Below are 27,749 nucleotides of genomic sequence, written 5' to 3' on the forward strand. Positions count from 1 at the left end.
TCCCCCCTTCCCTATCAAATTTCAAATAATCAAATACAAATAAATTCAATATATCAGACAACAGAGTGAGGTACTATAACAATATGAGATACCCAAGGGACAGCAAAGGAGATGAGAGATAACATAGTACATTAATGACAACAATCATTCATTATATGGCTTTTGTTTCAATATCCTGGAGGTCCTTTCAATTAGCTTCATACTATATGAAGGCAGTTGATTTTTGAGGGTTAATTTTATACCCTGCTACCTTGCCAAAGTTTCGAATCAGCCCAAGCAACTTTGGAGTGGAGTCTAAAAGGATCCTGTCATCTGAAAACAGGGAAAGTTTCACTTCCTCTTTCCCCATCTGGATCCCCTTTATATTTGTTTTTTTGCCTTATTGCTTTGGCTAGGAATTCTAATACTACATTGAAGAGGATTGGAGAGAGTGGGCATCCTTGTCTCATTCCTGATTTTAGAGGAAATGGCTTTAGCTTTTTGCCAATAGTATAATGTTAGCTGTGGGGTTGTCTTCATTATACTGAGGAATGTTCTATGGAGTCCTAGTTTCTCCAGAGCTTTTAGCATAAAGGGGTCAGTTTCCTTTCTCATGAGCTTCAGTAGCATGTTATTCAATGTTTATTATGTTACCACCAACAAACTAAAAGAGAAAATTGGTGGCAGGGAATAAAATGTTAATGAATAAATATTGACTTAGGATGAGTGTTTAAGTTTAGGCTTAGCCAAGAAATTAATGAACAGAATCAATTCAATAATACTGGACAACTTCCTAACTAACCATCCTGTAGCCCTTCCCAAGCTATGGACCAAATGAAATAAAGCTTTTTGCAGCAAAAAAGAGAATAAATTTAATAATAACAGCTATCACACAGCATTCATCTGTTGGATGGTCATATCAGTATTTAGGTCATTTCCTTTATTCCACTCGTGAGCTAGCTATCAGTATTACACACCTTTTATAAATAAGGAAACTGATGCATGCATGTTATAGCTCATCATCAAAATCACATCCTTGGCAAGTTACGATTTGAAACAAGGAAGTCTGCTGGATCAGTTTGAACTATTTATGTTCTGTATTGTGTCTAGATATCTGATTGGTTGAATACAAGTTGTTAATAATTATCCTCCCAAACTAAGCCGATGATTTATATTTTACTCAAAGATATTTTAGTATAACACATTTAGTGATTTGAAATAAGATTTCTAGTTATTACAAATATAACAAAGAGGAATAAGAGTTGAATTATCTCTCATTTGTCCTGAGGCATAGATGAACATTTTGTAGCATGGTATTTTTTTTTTAGCATTGGTAGTGTTGCATAAGTAGTAGAGCACCTGCCTAAAATAATGTGTCTGAAAGTTCTCTAGTACCATTGGAGCTGGGGCTCAAATGGTAGAATATCAGCCTCAAGTGAAAAATTTCTCTAGCATTAAGACATATATTGCCATGGTTACATATTCATAGTTTGTGGCCCATAACTTTGTAACTCAAAGTTATGATTTAGAAAGTCTAGAAGTTAAAACCTTGAAATCTGTGCTCCTAATGTACACATCATAAGAATACATATATTGTTTGGGAAAATATACTTTTTGATAATTTATGTGGTATGCAAAAAATGCGCTTAAATTAACCCAGTAAAACATTAAACATTTTCTGCATTTTGTGATCACTATTTATATACTCCCCTTTTCTCTTTCTAGATGCTGTGGTCTTCAATGAAGGACAAAGATCACATCAGTTCAGTGATATATGACATCTATTACCATTACCTACCACTGACCTTTGACTCCAGATGCTTACCAGGCATCTGGGGGCATAATCACAGGCATCACAGGCATAATCTCTAGAATGGGTAGGGTGAAAGGGGAGAAATGAATGTGAGATAGTCTGAGAATGTGTATGGTGATGACATCATTTTTAGACAACTGGATTTAGTAGGCCTAAATCCAGGCCTTTACCTGTGTGGAAAACTTTCTGTGATCTATTCTTCATACCGAGCCATCTCAAGTTAAGTTTCCCTTTACTTCCCCTTCTGCTGTTGGTTGCCTGATTTAACCTTTCAAATGCATTTCACTTCTTAGTTTTCTAGAACAAGCACTGCTCAGGCACTAAACTGTGAGGAGAGGTACCTGTAGATTGGAATAGGAAGAGTTATCGGTAGCTTTTCATGATTGGTTAGAATATCTAGATTTAACTGTTCATGACTGATGGAACCAAGATAGCTTTTATGCAGGGAAATGCCAGAAGTCCTTTTTAAAATTTTAAATAAGATACTTTCACTTATATTGGTTAGATGAATTAGAACAGAATAAGTAGAATTGAAAGATCCAGAGGGAAGAAGGAGTGTGAGAGAGACAGAGATGAGGTGGGCGAGGCTTGCTTGGGTATTCCTACAGTATCTCAGCAAGGAACACTTGAATCTAGAGATTTTTCCAAGGTAAAACCAACTGCATTTAACCAGTATGCTATGTCATGGAATATGGAAGAACAGGGGGGGAGAGCTTCTCCAAGGTTTCTAAACTACCAAGACTGACTCACCTGTGATACACAATCAGTACTGGGGTAAAAGGGAAAGTAAATTGTGGAAATATGAGTTTGGGTTGTGGTAATGCCTTCCCTGACTGGTATGTTGGTTTTTTTTAGTGCTTCTGCATTGGAGAGTTGAATGCATGTGGTTCCTGGTTCATTTCACTTTGAAATGAAGTCATTTCTGGAATTGCCCAGTAGAGGTTACTAATACAGTTCAACACAGGAATACTTTATGCTTGATGAATAACCATATCTGTTCATAGTTTTAAATTTGCTTTATACATATAGAAACACTTAACTTACTGAAACAACCAATTTCTACGACTCATATTTGAGGAAGAAATTTATTTACAAATAATAGAAAGTAAAATATGTGTAAATCTGCACAAAAAATAGAGAAAGTAATGAGTCTTTAACTAAAGGATACATGTTTCAAGCTTGGATAAAGAAAGCTGGGTTTGTGTACATGGGTCAAGGGTGATGAAGTCTAGGTAGCAGTTAATCAACAATCATCCATGAGGGTTTTATAGGTCACATGTGATCTACAAAATCTAAATGATTTATCTGTTTCTTTTAAGAAAAATGTTGACCAGCCGGGCATGGTGGCTCATGCCTGTAATCCTATCTACTCAGAAGGCTGAAATCTGAGGATCACAGTTCAAAGCCAGCTCGCCACTGAAGAATGAGAAACTCTTATCTCCAATTAATCACTAGAAAATGGGAAATGGGGCTGTGGCTCTGGGGTAGGGTGGTAGCCTTGAGCTGAAGAGCTCAGGGACAGTGCCTAGGCCCAGACGTCAAGATCCATGGCCCACAAAAAATGTTGATTGACTCTTTGTACCTCAATTTGACCTATTGTTCCAAATGAGTGAATGAATGGCTATATGTCTAAGGCGTTTTTTGTTTGTTGGTTTACTATTATTTCTTAATATCTGGCATTGGTAATCAATTGCCTTCCTTTGGTTTAAATATTCTCAATGGTAAATATTTTTGTTTCAGAAGGTCACATTATTTATGGCCTCCTTTTTAAAATTTTTGCATATATAGATATCTATTGATATCTCTATTTTTTCCCTTAGAATGACATCTATTTACCCTCCCATTTCCTTTGAATACAGTACAGAGTAAGGGCACATGACTCTGTGTTCACTACTGAATATGTTATCTGTACCTTCTCTTCTCTAGCCAAATTCTTCCAACTTTAGAAAATCATTTTACTTTATTTTACTTTGTTAGTGTCTTGCCAGAGACAGACTTTTCAAAGTCCGACTTCAGTTTGATTCTTTTCTATAAACTACTGTATTCTGACTGTGATCAATTTTCTTTAAAACACAGTGACTGATCTTTAGCTCATCACTTCTCATGTGTTCTGAGGTATGGAAAGAGTAATTTGGGAAATTCTAGAAGGAAAATGGGATGTGACCAATATTAGATCAAGTGTTGGGATCAGGGTTTCCTGTCTAAGACCCAAGTTAGAATTCTGGATGCACATTCTCCAGTTTTTCTTATCTATAAAGTAGGGATAGTGGTTTATCTTTGTTTTTTGGGTAAGTATAATTTTATGACACCATACTCACCTACCTTACACAGGTAATAGCACAATTAAAGACAATGGAGGGGGTTGTGAAGATGAAGTCGGAAACGGCTGAATTGTTTACTGCTTGGACTATCATTTCTTAATAAGATTAGACTCATGGAGAGACTCTAGGCCTTTTCTACAAATGGTTCCCCAACTTGAATATCTCCACCACAGAGTCAGATTTTATTTCTTTGGGTATACTTAACAGTTAGAAACATTCTCTTATAGCTTCTAGAATGTTCTGAAAGGTGATATTAGTTCATCTTCTATAATTTGTTGTCTGTGAGCACAGGATATAACTCATTAATTTGATCCCTAGTTTTGCTTGAAATCATGACCTGTCCGTGTTACCACCAAGCGTGTAACTCACTTCTATGTTACATCACCACAGGCAGTGAGTAAGCAAATCATGACTTCAGCTCGGGCAGAGCAAGGCAATTTCCTGGTTCCTAACAACATCTTTTGTCACTCACCCTAAGAAAGCTAAGGGAGTATTCAAATGTCCTTATTTCATCAACAAATGCTTGGAGGACCAGAAAAATAATTTCCTTTCCTATAGCATATTATTTTTATTATTTTCTAGTTATTCTTAGAATATTGTTAATACTAGAGGGGGAACTTAGATTTGGAAAGTTGACTTTTGATTCTAAATAGGTCACAACTGAGACCTATGGAAAAAATAAGATAATCACTGAGGTTAGCCTATGGGACACTTAGACCTTGGAAAGGCCTTATAAAGTATTTATTTTCTCAGTTCATTCACTTACTTTGAGCAGCTAATTATAATTTTACTCCAGGTAAAATTTCCCCAATATATAATATAAACATATGACTGAATGTCTATCTCCCTATTTTTTAATCTTTCATGTACCTGTCTATCTACCTATTACTTTTATTAAATTAAGATTTGGGGTTTTCCTTTAGAAAACATGCGAAATTTAAAATTTATACTTTTAAAAATGAAAGCCGGGCACGGTGGCTCCGGCCTGGAATCTAGCTACTCAGAAGACTGAGATCTGAGATCTTGAATATCAAACCCAGCCCAGGTACAAAAGGACCTGAAACTCTTATCTCCAAGTAACCTCTAGAAAACAGGAAGTAGGGCTTGGCTCAAGGGTAGGGTGGTAGCCTTAAACTGAAGAGCTCAGGGACATCACCCAGGCCGAGTTCAAACCCCATGATGCACACGTACACACACAAAATGAGAATACGTCTTCCCTTGCCCGATTCATATATCAAAAAAGTTCATTTATATAGAAGTATTTTTATAAATTATAAAATACACATCATACACACACATACTAATTTTCTAATACCAAGGTATCACATTTATGGTAGTACTTGATAGGTAACTGAAACAACAGACATTTTGGAAATGAGAATTAAACAGTCATGGGAAAAAGAAAACATTTGAGCTAGTTCATGTAAAATTTGTTTCTGTCCATTTATATTTTACCAGATGATTAGGCTATGACAAATTATGTTGCATCATTTTATTAGATTACATTAGAAATATCACATGACTATTCTTAGTCATAATTGAATAGGTTAAGCTTGGCATTGTTATTCACAATGAGCAAGTAATTTAATTTCCTTTTCTTGAACATCTGGGTGGCTGCTTGGAGGAAGGGTATTAGAGGGGCTTTCTTATTTCTAAAGGGCGGGGGAAGTTGAGCAGGATTTCACTTTATGTACTTGAGTTGTTTTCTCTAGCTTCTCAAAAACACAGGAAGAGTTTCTCAGTATTTAACTATAGGCTGGCTTGGGTTGTTTGTTTAGGTTTGTGTTTTGGTGATTAATATTGAGGCTTGCAGATTGTATTCTTGTTTCTAGAATTCTTACCATTACAATCATTGGAGCAACTAGACAATAGCAAAGTCCAGTGGTTCCAGCTGAGCTAGCTTAATGGAGTAGGGTCTCAGTCATATCTGCTGCTAAACTGAAAAGGGATGAACAAGCATGACCAGATTAGAAGAGCATCCCACATCACCTGCAGAGGTACTCAGAACTATCAACTGGTTTACATCATTAATTTGGAGGGTGTTTTCCTACATAACACCCTATCTGCTCTATCTGCTATCAATAGAAGCTAGGGCTGATGTTAATTTCCATCACTATCATAGTTACTTGGCTTATTTGATTAGTTTCCTTTATCCTATTCATAAACTCACAGATCTGTTCCACATCATTTCTTAGAACATTTGGTACCCATCATTCCTAAATGATTTAGAGAGGAATGCACAGGTGTATCTCCTAGTACAGTGTGTTTCTCTGTTTCACTAGTTTGGCATTTGGACTCGTTTCGAACATTGTAATCAGTGTTGTTTGGGTGTTACACTCTGTCCTTTATATTTTCCTTACCTTTAGGAAATCACCCCATGGTGAGGATTTGTAGGCTCATATAATTTGTGGGTTGATCAATCACAAAAACTCTTATTATTGCAAAAGTGTCTTACCATGGTAAGATGTATTTAAAATATTGATCCATTTTTATTTTTGAAAAAAAGTCAACCTTCTAGGTAAAATGGTTACTTTACCAAAGAAACAAGACCACCCATGAATCTCATTCTGAAAGAGTAGGTCCATCTTCCTCTTTCGCTTCTTTACCTGCAGTTGCCATTCCCAGGTATTAGCGTTATCTGTGCCACGGGAGAACACCTTCGCGGGAGCTACCCACTCTCAATCTTGCTTCTATAGTGGTGATGGTTTAGAAAGAGTGTTGCCTTGAATCTATATTTGCATTCCTCAGAAAATAGTCTCTTTTTCTCTTTGAAACAGGCTAAGAGTTTGAAAAAGAATAACTTTCTAACAAAAGGCACTTTTCATGCTATAGTTTTTAGATCAATGAATATATGAGACCATTTTAATAATAGATAGGGAAATAATTTCTACTATATCCGGAAAGGCCAAATTTGCTTTTATTAATTGAAGAGATTCAAAATTTGTCAAGAGTATCAAAACTGAATGAGCAATGAAGATGCATAAGTTTATAAGCCATTATGGAGCACATTAAATTCTTAACACGAGTATGCTTTTCCTGCTCCAGTACAGTGGGTATGATCTGTGTGGGAAATAAGGACAAAAGAATGAATAAACATGGGTCAGCTTTTTATGGAAATACTTGAATTTCTTCACATGATCAGCATGCTGCAAGTTAATTTCATTCATTATTATTGTAGTCTCTGTCTTAGGCTGGAGTCAAGATTGTGTTCAGACATTAACTACATATCCAGGAACAATATTAACCAAACCTGCAAAAAATGGTCACCATCTAGTTTACTAAACATATAAATATAAGGAGAAAAGGGAATTTAGAAACTAGTGATGGACAAAATTGTGTAAGTAGAAATACCACTTGTGGTACCTAGAAAATAAAATTTTACACAATGAACTCGTGAACCTTGGAAAGATAATTTTAGTGCAGGATACTTTAAGTTCTACTTGGCTTCATTTTGCTGCCTATACAAGTTTAGTGAGAGAGAGAAATAAAGAACAAACTGTTTTATCTTTGGTCATGTGTTTAATCTTCATTGTGCCATTTGAGGCATTCTCTTTGGCCATTCCTCAGTTCCACTGTAATTGATACCCTGCTAATCTGGTAAGATCAACCCCCTGTTCATCTCAACAACCAATTAATGTACATAATGGAGTTAGGAATGCGGGCCAATTAGAAATATTACATTTCCATCTTCACCTCACCCTCTGTCTCACTGATTAGTAACTGAGTTTTATTCCTCTACTCCAATGATGTCAGCTTCTAAATAACACACCCAGCTCTCCACTTGGCTTCTCAGTTCATTTCCTGTTTTCCTTTCCCAAGCAAATAGGCAGCGCTTTACAAATAATCCATTTGTTTTGATGTTTGTCTTGGTGCTTTGCTGTGCTTGAAGGATTTCTCTAAGCTCTGCTGGCATTTCCTGATTACTCACTATACCCAATTTCTTCTTTCTGCCTTGCCCATCATTCTTAGAAAATCACTTACTTCATCAGTGTCCTTTAATAGCGTTTGGATTTGTGGGTGAACAGAAGCTTACTGAATGTTCATCCACCCATCACCCTTTCCTTTCTCCTTCCCTACTCCTCCAGCCCCTTTCCTCATCCAGAGAATTCCTTTATCCAATACTTACCCTGTATCATTATTAATATTGTTAACATTAATATCATTGATATTAATATTGTTAATATTGTTGTTAATATTTTTGTTTTAGGTTATAATTCTGAAGGTGAACCAAAGCATGAGATATTTGCCTTTCTCAACTCAGCTTATCTTGTTGGACATGATCTTCAAGTGTCATACATTTCCTCCAAATTGCATAAGCATAGCTTTCTCTATCACTAAATACTCCCCATTGTATTTGCCTATCTAATCTCATCTTGGTATGGTCTCTACTTCCCGGAGGATTTTTATTTCAGCAGAGAGAGATGTTCTATTTACTCTGCAATTCAATGGAAAGATCTAGACCTGTGTCTTAATAATTGGCATTGATCTTTCTGGAGACGGGTAATTAGCCTTAAATGTGAGGTTATATATACTCTATTTTATTTATTTGTTCATCAGTTTGGGGGCACCTAGAAGATTCTGTGGCTTGGCTATTGTTAGTAGTAGTAAAATAAGCATGGTGTGTATGTATCTTTATTGTATATTAGTTTACATTCCTTCTTATATATAATGAAGTGTGTTGTAGCAGGGTTGTAAGGTAGGGTTATTTTAAGATTTTTTGTAGCGTGTTTATTCTATATAAACAGAACTATTCTGTATAAACAGAATAAACATAATTTTCCATAACTGAGGAATTATGGAAAAAATAGAATCCATGAATTTGTCATTCTGCTTATAAGGAAGTAGGAATCATAGAGACCTTTCCAGAACCCATTCCATATTTCCCTTTCACTTGAAAACATTCTATTTTATCTGGGAGTTTTTTCTTACGAGGATAAATGGATATATAATGTACATATTATTTACATACACTGCAGAAAAGATCACAGGTTGAGAACATTTTTGCTACATTAACATAAGCTCTACACAGAGCCATTATTCCTTCTCTCTGCAATGTCTGCATTGAACTTGCATTAACTTTCCCTGAAGTGAGAGTAGAGTAATATTTCTCTGCCTCTTTAACTGTCAGCTGTCATTCTCTCTATTCTTTCCTTCCTCATCATTTAAAGGATAAATGCTGCTGTCATGTTTACAGAAGCACCTGCATGAATTTGACTATTTTATTATTAGAGAATCATATTGACAAATTTCCCAAATGTGAGCATTTATATTCTTGGAAACCACCCTGCTGGGGTAATGAAGAATAAGTGTTTATGACAAGGAATGGGCTTAGCAGATGCTAACAAGAGCATCCGTCCTTGTTTGTCTTCTTCCTGACTCTCCTGCAATTTAATTCCCTTCTCCAACTACAGCTCTGAATCCTGTCCTGTCATTAGGGTGGTCATTAGAAGGAAAATGGCAGATGCATTCTATCTCCTGTGTGGGCTCAAATGATTTAGTTTTCTCTTCACAGTATCCATAGGATTTTGAGACCTGGTATAGACACAGCTCGAAACATCTTGGTTTGATTAGTGCTAACTGGCATAAACTCAAGAGAGAAGCTTAATAGCACATGTACCAAACAATTTTCCAACCAGATATTTAAAAATATCCAGGCCACATAGAAGATTTAAAAGCCTATGACAGAATTTTGCCCTGAGACTAACAATCCTATGTGATGACAACAAATTGTCATGAAATCACGCAGGCCACAGCTAAGTGGTATTTTCACAGTCCCACTAAGTGTGTCACCACTTAGGGAGGAAAGCTTTACATTTACTGACTGCTCAACAAGTGCTGGATACTCTTGCTCTCAGTTTTGGCTGCAGGCACCGGATGGGATTTTTATCTTCCCTGCTTTATTTATTCTTCCCAATAAGCTCATTATAAAATCTAATTTTTTTTCACAGACCTAAGTCTTGAGGTTCAATTCAAAAAGTGGTTAGAATAATGGATAGAAAACTCACAAACTCTGGGTTACTGAGAAGTATCATTCACTTCTTCATTTTATTTTTCTGCTACTAGGGTTTGAATAAAGGGCTAATGCTTGCTTTGGGAATTCTATGACTTGAACCACAATTCTAGTCCAGCTGTTTGCTTGGTACTTACATTTTTGTTATTACCTTTAAGTAGTACACACAAGGATTTCATTTCAATGTATTCATTTATAAATGTATACATCACTTGTGCTGATTATTCTGGAGAGGAGATATCATGGATTTTTCTGCATGGACTTTTCTGGACTGGTTTTGAAACATCCTCCAGATCTTCCCTACCTGGCTATCTAGATAAGAGACACTAGCGCCAGGCTCATCACTACATTTTGAAGATTAGATTTTGGAAAATAGCTGCAGCAGCAAAAAAAAATGCACTGACATTTTCAGACTCTTCTTTTCATGCTCAGTAGTTGGAGCTTTAAACAAAAATGCAAAAGATGGGGGTCATATTATGGGAAAAAAACTTATGTGTTATGGAATGTCATGCTTTAATTATACTCACATAAATATTATGCTACAGCTAAATATTTTATAGAACTCATTCTTGTTAGTACTTCATTATGAAACTTATTTGTTTTTTTGGCCATTATTTATAGTTTAAGAACCAAATACAGTAGGTGAAAATTAATATTCCTTTACCAAGGAAATATTATCCAGAGGATATAGATCATAGAGCTTTACTTTATTAAAATTTTCTGTGAAAGACTCTTTTCTTTATTTTAACATCAGTGATAAAAATTTTAAGTCCCCTTTCAATCCATTCCCTGAAAGCTCATACACAAATATTCAGGGGTTCATAAGAGTGGTATTAGTAGTCTGAGATCATATAAATAAATCTTGACATTCAGACTTTACTATAGCTGAGACACTTCTTGGAAATAAAGCCAAAAGATGAGCAATTGCTGGCTGTTTCTGGGTGACTTTAGATGAGGCTTGTTTGGCAAGAGAATACCACTGGGTTCAGACTTCATGAATGTTCTCAGCCACGGCTGTTCTGCTTCTTCATCTAAAAGATAGCACATTTTTTTTATAGAAAGCATCAGATGGCAGAACATGTATCTGTTTTAGAGGATTTTTTTTGATCAGGAAAGTTTTATATATAAGCCATCACCAGATATGTGGGTTCTCAGATAGAAGGCATCAACAATTGTCTTGCTGTCAATACAAAGAAGATATAAAGGTATACTGAACCATGTGGGAGTGGAAAGAACCAAAGATGTATACTCACTAAGCCTCACTCAAACCCCCTGTCTACTTCTTGTCACCTGTGTGAGACTGCGCATGCTGATAAATTGGTGAAGGTATTTCTTCATTTTTGAAATAGAAACTGCTCAGAGTTGCTCTCAAGAAGTGAGCTTGAGGCCAGATTTTCTAGATCTTAATGTCTTTGGGGAAGGGCGAGTATCCTCTTCAAAATATTCTTAAAAATTTCTTCCAGGAATAAGATAAGGAAATATGACTTTAAGTGCCAGGATTTTGATGGTAGCTCAAAGTACAGCAGACTTCTGACCTTGGCTCTTTTCAGGGAAAGAATTTTGTGTTTAAATGATTCTTATTTTTCACACCCAGAATGTGGAGAAGGGGATCACAGGGTCTTTGAAAGAAAACACTGTTCTGAAATAAAAATGTACCACCATGGAGGTTTCCTCAGCCTTGTGGACTGGACAGAGAAGAACTGAAGTTTCCCACAGGCATCTTCTTTAAGTATTCAAGCCCCAATGAGCAATGCTTTTCTAATCCTAGAGAAGATTTTCTTTCAGTCGATTGAAAGTGTATTTGTAAGGAGTATTTAATACATTAGTTGTCACAATTGAAATCAAATCAGAAGAGCTTGGTATTGCTGCCATCTTCTCTGCAGTTCTTTTGTAATCAGCCTGAGCCTTAGGAAAGACAAGACTGGTCAATCACATTTTTATAGCAGGGGCAAATGATCTCAAGAGGATAATTACTTCTAAAGAGGGAGGCTGTACCTTGGAGTAGGAAGAATCGCCTCATGTGGATAGGAGAGGTTGAGCCTCAGAGTGACAACAGTGATAACTTTTCTAGAGCCTTGGTAACCATAGCTGAGATAGTGACCAAGTAAGCCACATTTGTAAGTAGGACTAAACACACACACACACACACACACACACACACACACACACACACACACACACACACACACACACACACATATTTGGGTCTCTTTTTCTAATTATTTTTCTATCGAAACTTAATTCTCATATCTATATCCCAAAGATGGTTAAAGATAAACCGAATGAAGTGCTGTCTTTGTGTGATATCATGCCATGGAATAAGTCTTTCATTCCACCATGCTTTCTTCTTCACTATCACCTGCACTATGTTTCACATTGTGCCTGGATTGCTCTCTTGCAGATGAAAAGACTAAGTTAGACAGCAGTGTTGACTTTTTGGTGACATGCTTTCACTGAAAACTTGTGAAATTTAAGGGGCTAGAGGTCACCTATTTGTCAGGATGGATTGAGGAAAGGGAAGATAGAAAGAGAAATCAGGATGAGAGATGACTTGGTATGTTCATGAGCCTCTGTCTTGACATGCAGTCTCTTGCAGGGGTATGGGCAAAATTTTGTTAATAAGGAGTGCTGCCTGGGTATGAGATATCTAGGAGGGGCAATATCCTCTTTTAACTGCTCTCCTTTTCTTTGTAGAACAATACTGCTTGATTATTGCTTACTTTCCTTAGAAGCTGGTCATAACTCATCTTCATTTGGGTGTTAAACTCATATAGAGGGTGGAAAAATCCAATTAAGGTTTTCCTGTAGACTGACATTTCCAGACTTAATTTCTGACTACATGATTACAGTTACTTTCTTAAGCATCTCAAAATGTATTTAATGTTTCTGAAATATGATTAACAAATAAATATAATGTCACATCTTACTTTACTTTGTTCTTTTTCTTCTGAGAGAAATCTGTGTTAACAAGTTGATTTCTTATAAATATAGACTCCAAGTGGGGAGAGACTTTCACTGAAACAACTTGGTTTTGACAAGCAATTTGGTGCTAACCTTGATTCTGAAATGCATCATCCTCATGGCTCAAAAAAAAGAAAGGCAGGAAAAAGAAACCAGATCTTTAACAATGAAGTTAGGTCGAATCTCAAGGTCACTTTCTGCATATTGATTATCTTCTTTCTCATCTCATCAGCAAGAGTTTTTCTCTTACCACCTACTTGCTCCCTAACACCTTGATGGCTAGAAAATATCCTTGAAAGTGGCACTTCTCCACAGAGCATTCAGACAATGTTTATTCTGTTCCTAGTATTTTCTTCTCATTATGCTAGATGCTATGGTGTATATTTTCTTTATAGACTATTGTAGGGTCATAGAAGTCAGAGGAAAAACATATTTATGGCTGACAAGTCAGGCAATTGATGTCCAGTTTTACTTAACATCTACAGTGATTGTTGAAACTAGAAGAGATGATTTTGGTTCTATCTTAGATACCTGGCCAGTGATAAAGCTGGGCAGAGCTTGGCCTTTGGTAAGTGGCTGTTAAGGCTTCACATGTATGTCGTTAGAGGGTATACTGCAGACAAGGCATTTATTTACTTATTTAGATATCATTCACTCATTTTTATTAATTGCCTATTGACTTTGTGGTATGGGGTGAATCTATGCTAGATTGAGATGTGGTTGTAGTGTATATTCTGGTACCTATTAGGTGACATGCAAAGTCAAATAGCTTCCTTAATCACAGTATCTGGAATTACCTCCTCTCAAGTTGCTAATCACATTAGAATTTTACAAACTCTGGAGTTACAAAACACAAACTCAAAAATTCAGGCACAGAAATTTAAGAAAAATATACACTTGAATTACTAGTAACTATTACAAAGAATGCATGCTTATCATTTTCCCTGGGTTTGGAGTAGACTGGAACCCTATATAAATGTGATTTACTAGCTAGCCTGGTTCTCTGAGCAAAGGTTTATGGACTTTCTTAGGATATACTTTAATCCCATAGCATGTTATCATCTGTCTGGGCTCATACATTTCAACTCTTAGTTAGACTCAAAGTCAAACTATGCTCCATGCTTGTATAACTAGAATGGAAGATAAATACTGTTGATATTATGTATATATATCTTATATATTTGTATATAATATTACATATAGACAATAGGCACAGGAGAGATAACTGGCTAGCAGGCTAGAAAGAAGAGTTTTGGTTAAGGTGCGAACAGGAAGAATATCCATGCAGCTCTAGCTTTCATTCTGGAGGCTACCTCAAGAAAGAGTGAGTTGGAAGAAGGACCTTGGAGTTTATTCTGTTGTTTATTGAGTGGGACTTGGCTTATGTGTGTGGAAAGCCAAGGATTTGTTTGCCTTGGCAGCAGTCTGGGAGGGGGAGCAGCAGAACCAGGCTTTACTAAAGGATAACTGATGGTGCAGATTGTTCCTAGAGACACAGAGTGTCCACTGCACTGAATGTCACCCTGTGTTTATTCTTACCCCAGTTCAGCTTTGTTTTTCAAGCTAATGACCTAAGTGTAGCTTTTGCTACTGGTTTTAATTTGAGGTAAAAAGTAATAAGCCATGAATGAGAATTAATGTCAGCCTATCCCACACTCTAAATATAACAGAATTAGGATTAAAATTTTTGCCCCCAAATTTAAGCTCATTATGAAGAGACCAATTAATTGGGATGTAACTGAGCAGGCAGCTGGAGATAACATATGCTAGTCCTTTAACAAGAAAACAGTTCATTGCAATTAGGGGGAAATTATAAGGCAAAGAAATGACATCTTAGAAAAAGGTTATGAACTGAGGGTCCATATCCATCTGAAGTATATGTCTGGAATGGATTCACTTCTGAGAAATGAACATGAAAAACAGTCTCCTTACCTCCAAATGATTTGAATTGTTATAAAGGATATTTAGAGGTTGCCTAAGCATTCTTCAATAGAAAAAAATGCTTTAATTGAAGCATCCTTCAATGGAGGAATAGTTATGAAGACACCTCAACAGGGCAAATGCAAAGTGAGACTCACTGAAAGAGGAAACATTTCTTGGCATGGTTGTCAGAAAATTTCTGTATATAGAGTGGGTGGGGACTTATAATACACTAGTTATTATTTTGCATATTTCAACAGAGTATTTAGGAAATTGGTTTTATTTCTTTAACCTTAGAGGCCAAAAAAAATGTGAGCTGTCTTACTTAGCATGAGAGATTCATATGCAAGGTTCAGAGGTACAAATGTGTTACTGGATGAGCCTGGTTTAAGGAAGCAGGGTAGGACAACAGGTTTACGAAGCTGGTGCAAATGTGGGTGATTATTAATTTTCCAAAGGTTTTCTGACTTACTGAGGAGATAAACTAGGAGGCAATGTAAGGGGCAGCTTCACATTTCATGTGGTGTTTACAGTTATTTCCAAGGCATGAATCCAAGAGAGACTGAAAAATATTGAGCTAAATTTCATCCAAGGATATAGTATTCTTGAAACCACTCAAATATTGAACTATTTGTAATTATTAAAGTAGGTGCATGCTTTCAACCACAATGCCTCATTCTATGCAGTAAAGCAATTTGCTGATGAGTTAATCACCAAACAAACTTATTCCCCATAGAGGAAAATATTTTATAAAAAGCCTAAGTTTAGTTTGGATTATAATATAATTTGACTCATGGATTAAATTATGCCAGTAGTATATTTAATGTTTCTGTGATCAATTTTTGTATTGGCCTTATTATCAACAAGGAGTCATATCAGGATATGGTGCTAAATGATAGGATCAAAGTATATATTGTGTTTTAATTCCCAAAGTGGGAAAATCATGTCTTGCTGTGATACACAATACTCTCCTCCCCTACCATTCTGATATTGGCTCTGATTATACATATTTGAATGCTACTATAAGTCTTAAAGTAGTTTTATTTATTTATTTATTTATTTGGTCTGGAGGAATTCTGTTAAATCACTTATTTTATATTCTCCTCTCTGAAGCTGGGGCAAAAGATATGATCTGAACATTCAGTGGCAAAATTTAAGAGGCAAAGTTGTTTTTTCAATCAAACAAATATACATAGTTACTAATTTTAATCTTTGGTATAGATTATTGAGAAATAAAAAGATAATTTGGGGTGTATCTAGAACAGTCTTGCTGTGTCCTCCCATTCACTATGAGTGAAATATGATTTTGACCTTGCTAAAAATTGTATCACAAATAGAGCTCTTTTTCAGCAGATGAGATAAATTCAAGCAGACCCTTCTATGCCATTTTCAATCTTTTCTTGCCAAGTTAAAAAGAGATTTGATTAGATCAATTCCAAATTCTACGGGTAGCTGAGCAGTTAAAACCTAGAAAGTTTGCAATCATCTGGAGTCCAGCAGCAGAAATATACTCGGAAAGAATTAGACAAACATGAATCTGAATCTGAAGATACACAATTAGACGGGTCTAATTTGGGGATTAGCAATTAGTTAAGACAGTCTTCTCAGTTTAGAAGAAAGAAGACATGGATATGAGCAGTGAATTCAAATATGGAAATGAGTTTCACATAAAAGGTTAGTATATTTTTCTGAATGACTCATAGACGTTTAGTTTAGATTGAGTGAGGGCTATAAGAGAGAAATCTTGCTTGAGAGGAAGAGATGACTTCTCAAACCGGTTTCACAGGTAGGGTTTCTTTCTTTTTTTTAAAGAAGACGTTTGATTTCAATGTATTTAAATTATTTATACAGAGGTTACAGAAATACTTGGCAACACTTTTCTAAAGACTTGAGCAATGAAACTTAGCCTGAGATAAAATGGATAGTGATTTGCACGTTAGTTGATCACATGGAAAGACAGGTTAGGTATGTATAGTATTGAATCCACATGTGTAGGATGGAGCAAATTTATTTATTAGGATATGTCTCTATCAGCAGAACTTGGGATGCATTTCCTTAAGCCTCATAACTAAGGACAGTCAAAGAAAAGTGAAAATGATCATTCGCATGTAGGAACAAAGGCTTTGTTCCAGAAGTGGTTGCTTTCAGACTATTTATATCATTTCATGCTCTCTCCTATTAATGCTTTATAAATAATGGAAAGAAAATTTCCAATAGTTAACAAATGGTAACCATGAATTGATGGGTTCACTAGGGTATCGTGGTCTGTAGGTTTGCCTCAAAAGCTCTTCACTCACACTCTTCATCTTCATCCTTTCGTGGGCCCTTGAGGAAAGTGATCTGGGGATTGGATGTGATTGTATCCTTTAGAATTCTCCAAGCACAAGTTTCTACATAATGGTTTTCCTGGGAGGCCTGCTACTTTACCATTGAGCTCAAAGACGGAATAGGAGGAGATGAATAAATGAAATTATGAAGTAGGGCAACTAGCAGAAGAAATAAGTCAATAACAGCACAAAGTATTTTTCTAAATAGAATAATATATATCTGATTACTGCTTTCGGCTACCTGCCCATGTTTAATGAATGTGGTCCTTAGAGATATACAGAACTCTGAAATGAGTATGAAAAAAGCCAACATACTACAAATACAAGCAACATGACCCATTTCAGGAGGCAGCTGGGAAGCGCTTGAGGGGCTGAGTGTTTTTTTTATTTTCATTATCCTTAATTGCTGCGGCAAGGCAAAGCAAAGTTTTGCTCACTTTCTTAGTTTATTCTTCAAAAAAATTATTTTATTGTCAGGGTAATATATAGAGGGGTTACAGTTACATTGATCAGGTAGTGGGTTCATTACTTCTTGAACACTGATATGCTTCCTTGTCCTGTCCAGTGGGACGTCAACTAGGGTCAAAAACCTAGAGGGAGGAATGAAAGGGACAGGAGACGTGAAAAAGGCAGCAAGACAAGCATTCTGATCAAGCTGCGAATTTTATTTTTCACACAGGGGTTTATATGCCTCTTCAGGAGAGGCAAGAGGGGGTTGGGGTACTGCTCAGGATAGGAGGTCAGGGGGTAGGATGTTTGCATATCAATACAAGCAGGCAGGTGTTGCTTAGTGACCTAATTACAAAATGTTGCCCTTAGGGCAAGGAACTATGCAGGCACTTTCTTACTCTAAGAATTCAGGGAGGGAGAGAATGTTCCCAACACTTCCTATGCTTTTCTCCCACTTTCCCTCCCCTCTAAGTCCCTCCCAATCATCTTGATCTCTTACTTTAGTCTCCTTCCAAGGTAAGACAATGCAAATAAAAATAATTTTTTATTCATAGAAAGGAGACTAAATTTTGCTCAATTAAAATTGGTCTCCAGATTTTAAAGGCTGGGCTGGCCTTACCTCTTCTAAATTCATCCTCATCAAATCAACAAATGCATAATCATTGTTGCTTTCACCTTTTTAACAGAAATACTCAAAGTTGTTCTGAGATAGTAATGCACATAACATTTTAAAGAATTGTGGCTAGGTAAAAGAAATTCAGTACACATATATGAACACACCATTCATGTTGCCTAAAATCTACTTTAAATATACAACATATACATAAAGAAACATTATTAAACTTTGAGATAATGATTTTTCTGGAAAGAATACAATTGCCCATTGTGTTGTGCAGTTCTGCTTAGCTGATTGATTTGGATATTATTATTATTATTATTGAAATATTATCAAGAAAGAAGCCAATTAATTTCTAAGACATAGTACAATATTCTCTTTTCTTTGTCTTAGTATGTCTTGAGGTCTTCTTTAAAATGTAAGATGTATTACTTCTCTAGATAGAGTGATTTCAGTAAAGGTAATATACAGAAGAAGAAAGAAAGCAGACAGAGAGATTTAATTAGAAGAGTATAACTATAAAGTAGAAATACATCAAAGGAATAAATGTCTTTGAAGCTCATTTTAAGGGTAGGATTTCAGGCTGTCATCCTCCAAACATACCGTATGCTCCCAATCATAGTTTACTTGGCATCAAGTTAAAGAAAGGAAAGGTTAAAGCTGATTTTTACATTGAAAGGCCCTAAGTGGACCATAGGGGATCCACAGGAGTAGAAATCAGGAAATACTGGTGATTTCAATTTTGATCAAATGCCTTTTTCAGCAGCTATAACTGCTTCAAATTTTTTGTTTTTTAAAAATAGGCAAACAGGATAAGAACTGACAAGTTGGGGAATGTTATACAACAACAAAATTATGACCTCCACATGGAAAGAACAACTATATAGGTTAAAAAATTGTGCCTCCCCTTAGCATTTTGATACAAAGAAATGAGACTCATATACACTGCAATACAGATATCACTGTAAACAGGAGTTGGTATTACATATAACAAGTCATTTCCCAATTTAAATGCTTTCCATGTGGAAAAGGAACATACAGAAAGCAGACTTGATGACTATAGATATAAACCACAGAGTCAAGTGTCAAAATTACAGTGAGAAATGCTATCAGCAGATTGCAAATGTATTATTCTATCAGGTCATCATTCCCAACTGTTGAGGTTTCCATCTTTAAAAATGAAATCTCAAATTTTCCATTTGTATAGATTCAGAAACTTATTTAAAAATAGATGTATGTAAAGATGGGTGAAATATCTGAATTATTTATTACTTAACTCACTTTACCCCGGAACTTTAATGACTTTAAAAAATGGCAACAAGTAAGTATGATGACCAGACATTTACTATTCATTTTATTTTAAATAGTTTGCATTTAAAATAACTATTTTAGTGTTTGAATTCAGAAAGCATAGTCACACTTTGGTCACAAGTATGGTATCCCCATTTCTATTTCTACCTCCCAGCATTGTTTGGTATCCAGTTTTCAGAATATTTTTGCCAGTCATGGGGCTTGAACTCAGGGCCTGAGCACTGGCCTTGGGCTTTCTCAAGTCTATAACTCTAACGTTTGAACCGCAGCACCATTTCCAGCTTTTTCTGTGTATGTAGTATTGAGGAATCGAACTCAGGTCTTCATACATGCTAGGCAAGCACTCTACCACTAGGCCAAACTCCTGGCCCCCATCTCAGAATTCTGTTAGAAGTTGGATTTCTGGTGAGTCTGTTTCATGGTGGTGAGAGAAATAATGATGTTATTGTTACCAATTGGCCTCAATGAAAATCTTTCTTTTTTCCTTCTGGAATTAGCCCTTGGATTTCACCTAGAAAAAAAATCTAGGAAAGAGAAAGATTTAATTATAGGTCAGAAGATATACATATCTTTTAAATGTCTTTTAGCCTCTAGTTTAGTGCTTGGCTGGTTTATTTCTTTGGGTGTAGAAATGGATACAATGGTACATTGTACATTGTATTGTATCACAATAATCTTGTTTCACAACAGGATGCACTTTTCTCCTGTATATCTAGTTAATTGAAAGCTCATGGGGTAATTATCAAGGGAAAAAAGGTGAGATAAAGGTGTAAGTTCACATTCTTATTTGGAACTTTTGTGCACTTGTAAGACCGCATTGCGATTGGTTTTAAATGTTGTTCACTATGCCATGTGTGTCACAGGCTATAATCACAATTTCAAGGACTTTTGCAGAGTGTTGGCTGCAAAGAAGTATAGTCAAGGGTGTTGATGATAAGAGTTCCCCCTTGAAAGGTTTTTCTTGTTTTGTTTTGTTTTGTTTTCTGAAGGTAAAATACAATTTGCTTGGGCATTTCCATTGAAGTTGAACACAAGGAAATATCCCTCAATACTTTATACGTGTTACACTTATTAGCTGACTTAAAGCAATTATTACTGTTTCATGTTTTAATGATCTCTAATTCAGCAATAATTAATGATGAATAAATGCTATGTATTTTATTACATACTATTTTTAATGTTTTATAATGAAAAATTTATGTCCTAAAATGTCTGGTTAGAATGAGACACTGTGCCAGTACTAAAAACCTCACTACGATACATCATAAAACAAAGATACATTATAGAAAGGCAAGTTTCTGGGACTTTATATATTATTTTTTATTATTGAATTTCTTTGTACATGTTTTTATCACATACTAAGATGATGTTTAGAATCTAAATAGGCCATCCAGTTTATCCATGAATTAATGAGTGGAATAAATTGGACTTGTATTTATTGAGTATTTGATTGCATTATTGTAGGATCATCAAAATATACCTTTGAAATAGAGATTTGGGATAAGGGACTATCATAAAAGTGGTTTAAATCAGCTCACATCTAAAGAAAAGACAGAGGAATTATTGAGATGGGAAGGTCAATTTGCAAAGCTTCAACTAAAATTTAAGCTTTATAGAAGGTCTGTGTCCACAAAAATCACACTAGTAATTGCCAAGCAATCCTGAACAGTCCAAAGAAGAATGCCTTTTTACATCCTATGTGTTCATGTAGTTAAGCCTTTGCTTAGTAACTGAGAAAAAAAATATTACTATGTGTATTTGTAGGTGAGGGTGACTTAAACCTCTCATGTATATTTTATATGTGATTAATAATTTCAGAGTATTTTGAGGAAAAAAATCTCAGAGGGACCAAATCTCTCTTATACTGGGAATTTGGGTTAAAAGGAATAAATCCACTCAGGGTTCAATGTCATTATTTTAATTATGGTGGCAATAATCTCTCTTGAGATGAAAAGAAGGCAAATTAGAATGATGAGATATTTGGAAAGTCCAAATTTGCAAAGCATCACATATTCTATGTTCACATTTGTGGCTCTTGGAATGGTGAAAGATTTGCCAAATTCATCACGGTAAGGCCTTTACTTTTCCGTTGTGATTTTGATGACAGCAAAGCAAGATGTTTATCAAAAATGCTGGATCCTCAGTGGCAATACTTTTGTTTTCATAACAAATGATCAGTTAGCACTTATGAAGCAAAGTTCCATGTAGAATTCTTTGAGGGAGAACGAGTTTGCAAATACACGAAGAAGCTGGAATCAACATCAGCTATTTTTGGTGTATGCCAAGGCTTGGCTGGATTTTAGTTGTTTACATCCAGGAAGCTGGTGGGATGCCTGGATTACAGGCTTTTTATGTTAGTCAGAGCTCAGCTGGTTGGCAAAATATTCCTTCCAGCCACTGATGTGGAAGCCAACTGAGAAAATAACTTTCACAGAGCCAGGAAAACTCATTTCTGTCAACCTTTTCCTCTGTGGTTATGTATTCTTCTTCTGTCGGCTACAGTTGGGTCTTCATTTATCCAAAATTCATAAAAGGGAATCTGTGTTCATGAAGCATTGAACTGGACTAGGTGGTGACATTAGAGGTGCAAAAGTGAATCATGCCCAGTCCTTGCCCTCTAAATGTTAATGGTCCTTGAGTGAAGACAGAGAGGTAATAGACTATTAGTAACAGCTCCCATAAATGTGTATCTTTGTATAATCTCCACATATATTAACTTTGAATATTATCTCTGTCTTACAGCTAAGGAACTCCGAAGAGGATAAGTGCAAGGCACAATGTTCAAACCCATCCTGATTTCAAAAGCTCTGCTTTTGGCCGAGGCTCATCCACAAGGTTGGAAGAGACAGGAATTGAGGTTAGGAGGCAAGTTCTGACCATTTTCCACATTTGTATGGTATGGGTATGTGGAGAGTAAACAAAAATTCAACTAATGATTATTTTCAAAAGATAATATGTTAGTCTACTATTACTATAAAATATCTGAGCTGAACATTTTAAAATCATAAAGGTTTAATTCAAGTCAGTTTGGGAGGTTCCAGTTCATGGTTCATTGATCTCATGCCTCTGGGGCAGTGGGGAAGTTGCGTATCATGGTAGGAGCAAATGGCAGAGCAAAAGAAGAAGTATGGAGCTGGGGTTTTACAACCCTTTCCAAGGCCATAGCTAAATGGCTGAAGGACTGCTGGTCATGCCGAACTCTTTAACAAACATTCAATATCAATATCCAGGTAGAGAAGTTGTCTTATCTTTGAGACTCTTGTGTTTTGCATTTTATTTGACTACATTTTTCTACTAGTAACCATCCCTAAAGTTTTGAAGTCCTTTGCATATCTGAATATGCCATTATGTCACTAAACCAGAGAACTAACCTATCTGGGAAGACTGAAGAATTCAGGAATAAGGAAGAGCCTCTCCCAACTCAGTTTGGCATTATTTATAATAAGCTACGACTTTAAATGATGCTTCTTTTTGATCATTTTTGTTGTCTCATGCAAAGAAAGGAGCTCTCTGTGTTCCCATGGAAGGCTTAGATCTGATAATGCTTAGATCCAAAGATAAGACCTTGGTTTTCTATTATTTTTGATTTGATACAGTAATTATTAGGAATATCAGATGTTGGGTCTGGAGGACACAGAATACAGAAAAACTTCCCAGATGTCTGCCTGTCTGTCTGCCATATCAATTCTTCTTCAGTACTTATCTTCTTCTCTTATCAAGGTGTGTCTTTGGAGAAGTATTGTGGGAAAAGGGAAAAATAAAGAGATGCACCATTCAACAAACATGAGCTTCTTGATTAACATTAGCAAATAAGTTGTAGTATGAGATGACAGAGTGGTACCTGGATGTAGCCTGAAAGTCCTTAACACAACCTTAATTTTTGTGCTTAGTTTGTTGGGCAAGTTAGGATTAAAACAAGAACATCATAAATCATTATAAAACAAGAACCCTATAATATATCACCATCTTACTTTAAGCAATTCTCAATTTCCAAGCAAATCTACACAGAAAAGTAACCATTAGCAGAGATATGGTTGTAGTGGTCTGGGCTCTTTCTCATTTGTCACATCCTTATTTAAATAATCACTTTGAAGACAGCTTCCTTTGAAGTAAGGCCACTATGCTGTTGGTTAATCAACTATTCTGAATCCTTACAGGATTTAATTAACTGAACATAAACAATCACTTGGAAACTGTAATTCTCAAGACTTAAGCTCCTCTGCCTGTGACACTGCTGTCCTGGAGCACTGTTCTCCTGAGGCATATAGTGACACAACACCACAGCTGTCAGCTTCCCAGGGAGACTTGGATCAGGTGACCCAGATCTAAACACGGTCAGCACAGAATTCACTCAGGTAAAAGAAGCCATTTCTTTGTTTTGAAAACCAGATTTCAATTTGGGTTGAGCAGGCTGTCGTGTACGCAGACAGAGACGTCTGGAAGGTACTGAGATACTCTGGGGTCAGAACAAGCAAAGGCGTGAATCGGACTGGGAGGAGTGGTTAGGATCACAGAAGACATCAAACTCTGCCCTTGCCTGGACATCAGTTTCTCACAGACTTGGACAGACTCCATACCGGGGTGACGGCTTGAACTAGTCAGTTTCCCGACAAGCAGACAGTGACGTTTGACACTTCTAAGGATACACAAAAGTGGCAAGCCACTTTGGAGAGTTAGCCAGTGGGCTGTACTGGAGTTGAAGATGCAGGCATCCTAAGACACAGAAAAATCCCACAGTTTTGTTTACACAGGCAGAGTCCTGGGTAGGAAGGCAACAGCAGCACTGAGGGTGACAGGGACACACTGGGACAACTCTTCTTTCCATGAAGTTGAGAATAAACAAATATATCATGGCTGCAAACAGTGAAATAATACCGTGAAGCAGGGAAAAATAATTGATGTATTAACATGAATGCATTTCTAATTAATTGATATATTAACACAAGTCTGTTTCTAATTAATTAGAATATTAACATAAGTATATATTCAATTAATTAGTCTGACATTATGAATATATTTCTCAGATATATTTATGAAGGGAAATAGCAAGTTACAGGAGATTACAGTGTCAAAGGGCTACAGGAAGTTCTGAAACAAGGTTATACCTCCAAACATGTAAAGATAATCAGAAAGATTAGGAGTTCTTATTGCCAAGATGTTTAGCATGGCAAATGAGATGATGGAGAGAAGGTTGGAGGTTATAAATGAATGTGTAAGTTAGCTTTGTGTTCATTTTCCATGTGAATCTGAAATGTGTCACAATGCAATCTAAAACTTAACCTTATAGATAAAATTGTATACTTCGATTCAACCGCTCATCTCTTTATTCATGTATATATTATTTAATAAATTATATTGAGTTTCTCCTAGTTTTTGCCAACGTCCCTTCTAGAGACCATTAAAAAAAATCAAAGCGTTGTGATACAGTTCTTACCTTTGAAAAGCTAAAACTCTAGTCAAGTATTCAGAGAAATTTTATGACAACAAGGCAAGGAATGGATCAGGGAGAGTGTGTATTAAACAGTGAGATAAACATCATGTATTAATTCAACAAATTCTATTACAAAGTTTCACAAGAGCATTAACTAGCAACAATCAACTTATTGGGTTCTTTAATATTTTCTCCCTGCCCCAGGTTTCAGTTACATTATCCACATTGATACGTGTGTGTGTGTGTGTGTGTGTGTGTGTGTGTATAGAACTGTCTTAAAATTAAAAATAACTTCTACAACCACTTTTTATAGGACAAGGCGAGAATTATTTTCATTAATTCCCAAATGTGCCTGAGATTTAAAACATCCCCATATTAGGATATAGTGTCTTGGAATCTTCTTGTTTTTAATAGCTTTCAAATTTGGTGCCTTTTATGCCTTTATTTCTCAAGGATGTTGTTAATGTTTAAGCTGTAGGTTAAGTATTTATTTTTATTCATGTACTTTCCTTTGAATGGAGATGAAGCAGGTAGTATGGGAAAAACCACAAACCAGTAGTTGATGGTCTTTTGCATGCAGAGTTTAGAAGAAAGGAGTCTGGATCCTGGCCTCATGCCCTCCCCTATTTTCAATCCTTGTGTCAAGGTTTTCATAAATTAAAAGTTTCTGCCTTTAGAGGCTTTTCTACATCTTCAAATCACATAAAGCATTTACTACATAACTTCATAAACTATTCAGACCAAAAGAGAATTTGGGAATTGTTTGGTTTTCTACAGGGAATATGAAGAATGTGATTCCTCTGGGCTTGTTTTTAGTTGATCTTTCTCAGAAAGGAGCACATGACTCTTGTCACAATTCTTAGGGCTTAAGTATCTGAAAGGAAGGTTTCTAAGGATGTAGTGTATGTACCTGGTCTCAAACACTTGGGATGGAGGGGGAGGGAAATGGGGACCAAGACATGAGAAAGGGTATCAATGTATGTGAGTTAATGCACCTTCTATCTGGCGAATATAATGTAACCCTTCTATTAATTACAATAAAAAATATATGGAAAAGTCTGATTTGCTCTGCTGATAGTTGAAAAAATGTATTTTGTGAATTAGAAGTTTAATCAAACATGGAGTTTTCAGGCATTAAAAATGTTTATGCAAACCACACCCACAAAAAATAGAGTATTATCATTGGACAGACACCATTTTCATTTCCCCGTTACTCATCCAAACCACATTTCTCTACAGTCAATCTGCTACCTATCATCTGATGATGGCATTGATGATTTGTGTCTAGTTTTATATGCTCAATAATATGTAGCTGCAAAAATTTGATTCTTCCATGGTTTCCCTAGTAAATGTTTAGGATAGTCCTAGAAGATCATCATAGCTCAATAGTTATGCACATATGACCAAATAAGATGATGAACTCCAGGATGTGGAAATAAGAGGCATTATTTAGTTGTGACTGTTTTTAATGTAGTGTGTGATGTTATTTCTTTTTTCTTTTTTTCTCCTTTACTTTATCCTCTTTTGTCACTGCATTTGATTTTGGTACCCTGTGTCTTTTGTATACGTTTATTTGAATTGGGAAAGGAAAGGGGGACAAGAAAATGGTGAGACAAAGGACAAAGGACAAGCCAATGTAACAGTGATACTCATAAGACAATATGCTAGAAATGAACTTTACAACTTGGGGAGCAGTGGGAGAAGAGAATGTGGAAGTGGGTAACAATGTTCAAAAAGAAATATGCTCATTGTCTTATGCATGTAACTGTAACTCTTCTATACATCCCCTTGACCACAAAATTAAACTTAAAAAATTCATTCTTACTATTGAATGATATCCAAGCAGGATATCATACACCTCTGACAGATATTTGAGAAATTTCATGTTTATTTTTGTTTTTATTTTATGTTAATCATTCTACTCTCTCTGTATTTGCAGAACATTTGATTCATATGAAAACAACCAAGAATAAATTTGTAGATGATAAGGGGTTCATTTTATATCAGGAATATAATAGGGTTAGAAAGCTTTCAATCACAAATAGTTTAGATGAACAACTTAAAAAAGGTTTGAGAGACACAAATACATGATTGTCTGTCCCCACTACTTTAAACCCTGTAGTGGGAAAGCATACCATGGTAGAGGGAAAGTTCTAGAAGAAAGCCTAAGCTGGGCTTGGCAGGCACACAAATAACCCAGATCTCTATCCTACCCATTCTGCAACAAGCTATTCCAAGCATAGTCTACACCGAAAGAGACTCTAGGGCACAAGTGCCCTTTGGATGAGTCTGCTTGTATAACATTTGAATGCATTACCAAAAAATAAATCAAGCAGATCAAGAGCTGAAGGGCAAAAAGTCCATACTGTACTTCTTGCAAAAGAGATTAGCACAGGCAGAATAAAGACAAGGCCATTGATGCTATTGATCTACTGTGATTTTCCAAACTAGGCAAATCAACTTACACTGCTTTAAGTATTGTCTAGGAGTTACAGTGACTCCACGTTCTTGCCAAAGGTTATTTCCTTTCCATTCAAATGGCTTTTCTGGGGCAGGGGCTGTAGCTCAGTGGAAGAGTACACGAGCTAGTGTTCTTGAGGCCCAAAGATT

Source organism: Megascapheus bottae, unplaced genomic scaffold (genome assembly GCF_031878675.1).
Source record: "Megascapheus bottae isolate mThoBot1 unplaced genomic scaffold, mThoBot2.hap1 HAP1_SCAFFOLD_50, whole genome shotgun sequence".
Classification (NCBI taxonomy): Eukaryota; Metazoa; Chordata; class Mammalia; order Rodentia; family Geomyidae; genus Megascapheus; species Megascapheus bottae.